Raw genomic sequence first — 8,847 nt, 5'->3', positions numbered from 1 at the left:
CACAGTGACAACCATTTCAAAATATTTATAAATACTACAAGATTTTAAATATTAAAACAATAGAATATAAAAAAATACTTTTCAAAAAAAACAATAAAATAGAAGTCTACTTTTTTAGAGTATAAATTTATAAGAATAGGTTCATGATTTTTGTTTTGTCTTTATCAACCAACTCTTTCGTAGACAAATTAAAATAATATTTTGATTCTAAGAGGAATGGACCCACTATTATCATAGATGTTACATCTTGAAAGGTTCACATTATTTTATTCTAAATTGCATTATATCATCCACCCACAATGACAAACACTCAATATTATTCTTGTTACTTTTCTAAAATAACTATTATAAATCAATATATTATCAATCTAAAACAATTTCATTAAATTAATCTTTTATCAATAATGCTTATATATATATTAAATATTGAATAGCACTGGACTGTAGTTAAGAAAAACTTATTTTCCTATGTACAACGTTTTATGATTGGGAATATCATTAAACTTATAATATCAAAATAATTTTGATAAAAGTAGAACAACATTTTATCTTAAATAAATAAATAATTTATTTATATATAAAAATTTGGAAATGCAGTAAAGCGTATATACTACATAGACACACAAATCATTATCATTCTATTCAATACAACTTCGATGAAAATGACTGAAGTATTTATTCATTTAGGTCTCAATGTGGATGGGGATCTTATAATTCTGACATCTGGCAACAAAGAAAGAAAATAATTTGACTAAGAACATTCTAAGAAAGACAATATGGCATCTTCTCTCACTAGAATGCTTACATGATTGAATAATATCATAATCAACTCCTTGACCTGTCACGCCTATCTTGTCAACTTTCTACATACTCTTCAACTATTCAATCTTTTTTCTATCTATTCTTGGAGTATATGTCATCTATTTGTTTTTCTCGTAATCTTGAGTTATCAATCGCATTCCTCACCAAATATTTTTGGGAACTGTTATTCATGCTGATTGGGTGTGAACTAAATGCAGATAGGTGCATTTGAAGTTTTGCAGCGAGTGGAAATTTTTCTGGGAGGTATCAAAATGAAATAATAATGTCTTTGTGACCACAAGTTTTTGATGAAAATGGGTTTATCGTAATTTTTTTTAAAGGAAGTTCAAATCTGTGAGCACGATAGTTCAACAAGTACATAAAATTTATGAACCACCAATCCAGTGAGGGCCTTCATTGTTGGATTTAAAAAAAGCAGAGGGAGAAGAGTAAAGAAAAACTCATTATACATTAAACGAGAAACAAAAACAATACAAGTATTATCTGAGCTACTGCTCATAGATTTGATGACCATTACATTCATAGACTAATATCCTTTGACAACTCTGCAGAACTGGACTCCCGAAAGAGTGACTAACAAATGTATTAAGTTTCATTTATAAAGGGGATTACCATCAATGTCTTGGTCTACATAGTAGTTATAAAGATAATTCAATAATAAATAACAAAAAAATATGTAGACTATCAAACAGGGAGAGACATCTAGAATGTAGTGGAAGTTGCTGCATTAATAGTTTTCTTGCTACGAAGTTTTGTTTGTTATCTTTAGCCTTCTTGATTGGTGGGACTCTTTATTGTAGCGTAGTTTTTGGTTCTTAGAAATTGTGATTGAAGGTGCAGATTTCTCGTTCTATTGCAGGTCGATTATGTGGATCGATACAAGTGTTTGGGCCGCCCATATTCTTGCAAAGTCGTCTGAACATTTGGTAAAGAATTTTTGCTCGCCTCTTCTCGACCTGTAGAAAAGTGTTAGCTTGTTTGAGATGCTCTTTTATGTTAATCGAAGCCTCTGTAGAAGAGTTTTCTCCTCTCTTATAACCAAATCACTACAGTAAACTGAAATTGTCTGCTTTGCTGTCGGCTTTATGTTATTGTTGAGATCCTTTCTATGCCACATAAATTTCTAAAAGACGACAATAATTCAGCAAATTTTTCTATTCAAGACTAAGGCTCAGTTTTCCATATTACAAACTATTGTTTATGCATGAGAAAGCTTCCAACTTTTTGCATGCAACTATTTCTCCCTCGTGTTGAAAGCATTTAATTTGTAGTGCCAAATTAGGGAAAACAGGAAAATTATTGTAATATTTTTAATTGGCTATTCAAGAGCTTATTTTTTAAAGTTTTTAAATTTTTTTTTCAAAGTATTTTGGATACGATAAAGTATTATAAAGTTGTCAAAAATCAAGATCTATTGGATAGAATATTGTTTATAACCCTCTTAGGCTGAGTCAGATCGAACATTTTGGTTCAAATGTGGTCAAGTAAGGCACTCCAATAAAGAATCCTTGATATATATAGCTTCTAAGGGGGATCACAAAATCGGATTGGGTTGGGTGATCATGCGTACATAGAAATTGGATCTTCTAAACCAATCATTTGGGGTGGACCTAAACCATCTCCAGAGAATCAAATAGGTGATAAAATGGGCAAACTAAACTTCTAGAAATTGGGTATTGGCATTTAAGTTAAAAAATAATGAATTGCATGCAATAGCACAATATTAGAATTAGGCAATAGACGAATATTGTTTTATTTTGTATGATATGAATTTATAATAAATGATCCAATTTACATTGCAAGGGGGATGAGAAAATGCCATTTGGAATAATAATAGTGCAACTCCAAGAAACTATAAGTATAAATGGAAATACACTTAAGAAATCATAGCAAGAATATCATATAGAATAGAAATATTCAACACTAAAAACCCCATTAAATATATTGTAGATTCCTAAATTGTACTACTTAATTGTGAGTCGAATTTCACACTCTGCTTATCAGTTGCTTTAGTTTCCACTCCTCTAGACAATTGTAGGACCATTTCAAGCATTGAATTCAATCCCCAATTCAAGGAGATGTGTCATATCCCATTTCAAAACTCAATTATCTTATTCTACATTTAATTAGAGTCAAAACCAAAAAATTAGAATCAAATCTAATTCATAGGCTTAAAATCTTACATCCTTCTTCTGGTGAGCCTATTTTGGTGGAACCATGCCTATTTGCATAGTAGTCCTGCCAACATATTTTGAAATTTTAAATGTTTTACGTGTCGACCTTGACATTTACCAAATCTTTGTCTCGATTTATGGTTATGGTCATTCTTTGTTGCCTTTTTATCCAAAAATTAACCTTGTGGCTCATATAAAAGCTAGTAGTTTTTCCAATTTGGATATACATGAAATTACAATCCTTGTGATAGCAAAACTCTACCAAATTGATCCCATAGGTCTACAAATCTAAAGAATAAATTAATAACATCAAATACTCATCATTGAGTCTTCATGAATTGTCCATTCGCCATTATTGCAAAGATGATGGAAGCTTCAAGGAATGTTGGAGTATACTAGGGAATTACTAACTGATGATTATCTTGTACCTCTCATCAAGGGTTTGATACGATTTCATGTCATTCTTGTATTTCTAAGTTTTAGCTTTAGATTAGATTCATTTATCATTTATTTACTATTATTTACATGTTCATGCATTCTTGTGTTGGTTTGTACGTTGCATTTAGATTGCCTCATCTAGGGTTCACTCTAATACACTTGAGTAGGGCTCTTGTTTATGTTCATGCACATTATTGCTTACAATATCCTAGACACACTTAAGGCTCAAAGCATACACTTTTATCTCAAATCCAACTCGACTATTTATGGAAGAAGAAACACCAAAAGGGGGGTTTGACTAAGGCAAGCTCCGAAGTAGCCACAACCATATTTAACTCTCCTCTTTGTGCTTATGAAGGTTTAGATCTATAGAATTTTATGATAGTTAAAAGATATAGGAAGAATGATTCAAGTGAGACAAAGATTGACACAACAAGTTTAGGAGAAAAAGCTTGGATAGGGACACCTAGCACTCTATTTCTTTGGGTTGGAATTTAGAGGAATAGGAGTTATGAGTCTTTTGATCCCAAATATGAGTAGCTTTCGATAGTTGGGCACACTCTAGACTAGGGTGCCCAACTCCATCATTTGATAGTTTGAAGCTCTGCTTGCTATCATAGATGCACCTCTATATCTCTATTTCATTTTTGTATCTATGTCTTCATGTTTACTTATAAATATGTTTTAGTAATTTATGTTATCATTTATGCATGATTTTAGGATTGTTGAATGTAATCACATTCGGCCTCAATAAATTTTGTTCTTTTATAGAAAAATAGATATTTTACAAGCTTCGAAACACCTTGATTGTTGCAATGAAGAATGAGTGTCTTTTCTTGAAGAATGCCCATGTTAGCAAGAATATGACATGGCCAAATCACTTCACACACAGCTCCTTGTGTGACACAATATTAAACCTGAGTGAATGAGAGGGAAACAATTAGTTTCTTTTTACTAATCCATGAAATGAGACTAGTTCTAAGATGAAAAAATAAATCCTATAGTTGACTTCTGGTCATCAACAAACCCAACATAGTCTGAGTCTGTATAATTTTACAAGAAGAAGCGAAGGTTCTTCTTGTATTCTAGACCATAATAAACTATATCTTAGATATATCTAAATACGGCTAGCTGCAAAATGACATTTCTTTGACTCCTGCATAAATCTTGAAAGACATCTGATAGCAAATCATAAGTTTGTTTTGGTATAAGCCAAGTAAATGAGACTTCCAAAAAGCTGCCTATAGAGAGTTGCGTCTACTTGATATGAATCATGGAATCAAGAGAGTTGCAAGCCTTTTTCTACTAGAGTGGACAGATACAGACATTAACACCAACTAGTAGATAGAAATATCTCAGCAAGTGCATATTTACACAAAAGTCATCAACATAAAGTAAGTCAGAAAGAGAAAGACGAATCTAATTTCTATAGACAAGAGAAAAAATGCACAGTAAAAGCAGGCCCGAAAGAGAAAGAAATCGATTGATTTTGAATATTGACATGAAAGGTCATTATCTGTTTGGTTGCATGCACAATTCCTTGTTCCTTATTTTATCGACTTTGACTATTGAACTGGGTGTGGTTAGAATAACTCTCACCCTTTCACACTGGACTCCCACTTCTAAAATTACTATAAAATGGGACTACACGCAGGGAGAAATTATGCAGCTCCATGTATCGATTTTTGACTATTGACCTGGGTGTGGTTAGAATAACTCTCACCCATTCACACTCGACTCCCACTTCTAAAATTACTATAAAATGGGACTAACACGCAGAGAGAAATTATGGAGCTCCATCTATTTGGCTTTAGATTTTGGTCTTAGTAATAGTCTAGACTGCTCGTATGGCTGGCAGAGTTTCTGTAGTATATCTTTTCTCTGTGTTGTTTTTTATGTTGACATTGTTATCTTTTGATACTGAAGCAAAGGTGCATTTTCACAAATGGAAAGTAAATTACCAGACATGGGCTCCTGATTGCGTGGAGGTGAACATCATCTCTATAAATGGACAATACCCGGGCCCCACCATCAGAGCCACAGAAGGGGACACCATTGCTGTTGAGATAGAGAACTTGATGCCCAATGAAAACGTTGTTATTCACTGGCATGGAATTCGCCAGGTAAGTGATCCGTTTTTCTTTTCATTTTGCACCAAGTGTAAATGTCACAAATGTTTTTAGAGCAGAAAATGTGTCTAGCAGTGCGGAAACAACTCTCTTGGAATGTTGCGTTGCAGATTGGCACTCCCTGGAGCGATGGGACTGCTTCAATTTCGCAGTGTGCAATCTACTCAGGCGAAACCTACGTGTATAAGTTCGTTGTGGACAGGGTAAGTTGTAATCCTTTTCAATATGAAATGTGTGCTTCACTTAACTATAATAATGATTATGAATATGTGAATGCAGCCAGGAACGTACTTCTGTCATGGTCATTATGGACTACAGCGGTCGGCAGGGTTTTATGGGTCGCTGATAGTGGATGCGGTGGGCAAAGAACCCTTCACCTACGATGGAGAGCTGAGTATCATTTTAAACGACTGGTGGCACGAGAGCACTAATGAGCAGGCCGTGGGCCTCTCTTCCAATCCCTTCGTCTGGGTTGGGGAACCTCAGGTATATCATGTACATTTCATTTAGTAGAGTTCTCTTTATAAAGGTTTTAATTATTATTATGTTTGATGGAGCTTAATAATGTATTTTTCATTTTCAATTGATTAATAATATAGTTAAACTTGCAATGTGCATTCCAATCGTTTCATAAAAATTAAAATAAATTTATATATTAGAAATTGAAGAATTTAAAAGTAAAATATAATATTTAATTAAATTAACTTAATTGTATTTGTAAGTTTTGTGTTTCTTTTGGATTTTTTTTGTTTCAGTTGTTGGACTATTCATATTGGGGATAAGGTCTTTCATATATGATCTCATCTAATTTAGGTTAAATTATAAATTAATGTATCAATAATAATAATAAAAATAAAGAAGTAGTTAAATAAAACAAGTTTTAAATAAGCTAAAAGTTGTATCTAATGGATTAATATAGAGATCTTAAATACATTTATCTAAAAAGAGAGATATCAATTTGGAACTATCTTATTTACCTAAAAGTTATTTTGTTTATTACATCTATGAAAACATAAATTTTATGTGCTTCTTATTTTAAATATATTATTTCTATTATTGAATAGAAATATTATGATGTAGAAATGGCTACCAAATAAAAGATATAAAAAAATGTTAACACTCACACCATAAGAATCCACCTCATGTTACTATTGTAGAATGCTTTAACATTAATATTATTGTTTTTATTGAGTAAAATAAAATAATTTTTAATTAAATTAAAATATATGTCCTTATATATAAATGAAAAATAAAGAAAAATATAAGATATATACAAATTTTTATTTTATTTTAATATATATTTCATTTAATATTTGATGTGTAAATAGTTTTCTCTTTTTTTTTTTTCGATTGTGTTTGAATTATTAATCATCAACTTTTTGCATCATCAAGATTTGAAACGTTGATGATAAATAATTCAAACACTATGGAATCCAGAAAAAATTAATAGAATACAACATGGATTATGGAAAACTCATAGCATTAAGTGTAAATAGTTATCAAATTTAACTTAAATGATTCTTATGTACATAATAATCATATCAAATTTCATGAATTCATTTTAGAACGTCTCTTAAACTAATAGACTTAATATAAAATATATTTAAGATATCTATATTGATTTACTTAAGAGTTACTTTCATTTAATTTGAAATTATTTAAAACATATAGTTATTTTCATTTATTAAAGAATTATTTTATTTTATTTTAATTTATATTCATATATGTGTTTTGCAAATAAATAATTGTAATGTAAAACATAAACACTCTTAATTAAATAAAATAATTCCAATATCTTTAACATTTTTATACAAATATATATAATATGAAGATTGGTATATAATCCAACACTTCTTTGTGTTTGAAATATAAAATGATATTTAAATTAATAAATTCAATCGAGGGGAAATTCTTATGTCCAAATAAATATATTTTATTTTATTATAATTTAATGCATATAATCATTTGAAAGGCAGTAAATAATATATTGCCCTGCCTTGATGAATGGATCTAGCCTTTATAGTGAACCACCATAAATCTGATTTTGTATCTCCTTTATAGTTTCTGAATCTCTGATTTGGTTTCGAATTTTTTATCTGCTATTATTTATATTAGCAATTATTATATTTTTCCCCTAACTTCGTTGAATGTACACAATATATACAATCTATAAGCCAGGATATTTTAAAAAGAAAAATGTGTTGGTACTATTAGTTTACAGTTTACCATCAACCTATTAACATTTCGTTTTTGGCTTTGTACCAGTCACTGCTGATAGAGGGACGAGGACAATACAATTGCTCCACACCTAGCCATTCCTGTAATGCTACAAACAAGCAGTGCTCTCCTTATGTCTTGCCAGTACGATCTGGGAACACGTATCGCCTCCGTATTGCAAGTGTGGCATCTCTTGCCGACCTCAACTTTGCGATCCAAGTCAGTCAACTCAATCACCTGACTTTAATAATCAAATACTAATATACCCTCTTGTGAGAATATGATACCAGTCAATGCAATCCTTGTTTACGTGGAGAACCCAAACCCACCCAAATGAGATTGTTTCTTCTATGTTAAATAACAATTATTTTTATACAGGGACACAAGATGAAAGTCGTGGAGGCAGACGGGCATTACGTAGAGCCGGTGGAAATAGACAACCTGGATGTCTACCCTGGCGAATCGTATTCTGTTCTGATAACGGCAAATCAAGACCCTTCTCAAACTATTGGGCAGGTGTGAACGTGAGAGGCAGGCAGCCCAAGACGCCAACTGGACTGGCCATCTTGAACTATCTTCCCAATCCCTCAACCAAGCTCCCCACCGCGCCATCTCCCAAATTAATGAAACTTTAAAACATAAATAATAAAAATTAATTTAGAAAAAGCTTAAATACATAAATAGTAAAAATAAAAAATAAAAAATAAATAAATCTTAAAAACAATGTAAGTTAAAACATGAAAAGTTTAATAATAAAACTTGCGTGGCTCTTCCCATTATCACTCGTACCACCTGCCATTTCTTAAGCCCCCGTACCGTACACCGTACGCAGGATGGTAGATGAGGATGCATGGCATGGGGGTGCAAATAATCCCCGAGATAGCCAGTGCCCGAAATAACAGTATTAAATTTGAAAGAAATAACGGTGCTAAATTATTTTCATAACTTGTCATTTTTATTTTTTTCTTTGATTTCATTAACGTAAAAAAATACATATATAAATAAATAATAGAAAACTTTTAATAAATATAATTATTTTTTAAATTATATTTAAATTTTTTAATTAC

General features: G+C 31.3%; 1 pseudogene; it reads left to right on the top strand.

Moving 5' to 3' along the window:
* The first annotated feature begins 5,281 nt into the window (after positions 1-5,281).
* LOC131027002 (L-ascorbate oxidase-like) lies at positions 5,282-8,415 on the top strand (annotated as a pseudogene).
* The last annotated feature ends 432 nt before the right edge of the window (positions 8,416-8,847 follow it).

This window comes from Cryptomeria japonica, chromosome 10, assembly GCF_030272615.1.
Source record: "Cryptomeria japonica chromosome 10, Sugi_1.0, whole genome shotgun sequence".
In the NCBI taxonomy this organism is placed as follows: domain Eukaryota; kingdom Viridiplantae; phylum Streptophyta; class Pinopsida; order Cupressales; family Cupressaceae; genus Cryptomeria; species Cryptomeria japonica.
The sequence above is the reverse complement of the archived record's forward strand: the minus strand, read 5'-3'. Positions and strand labels throughout refer to the sequence as shown.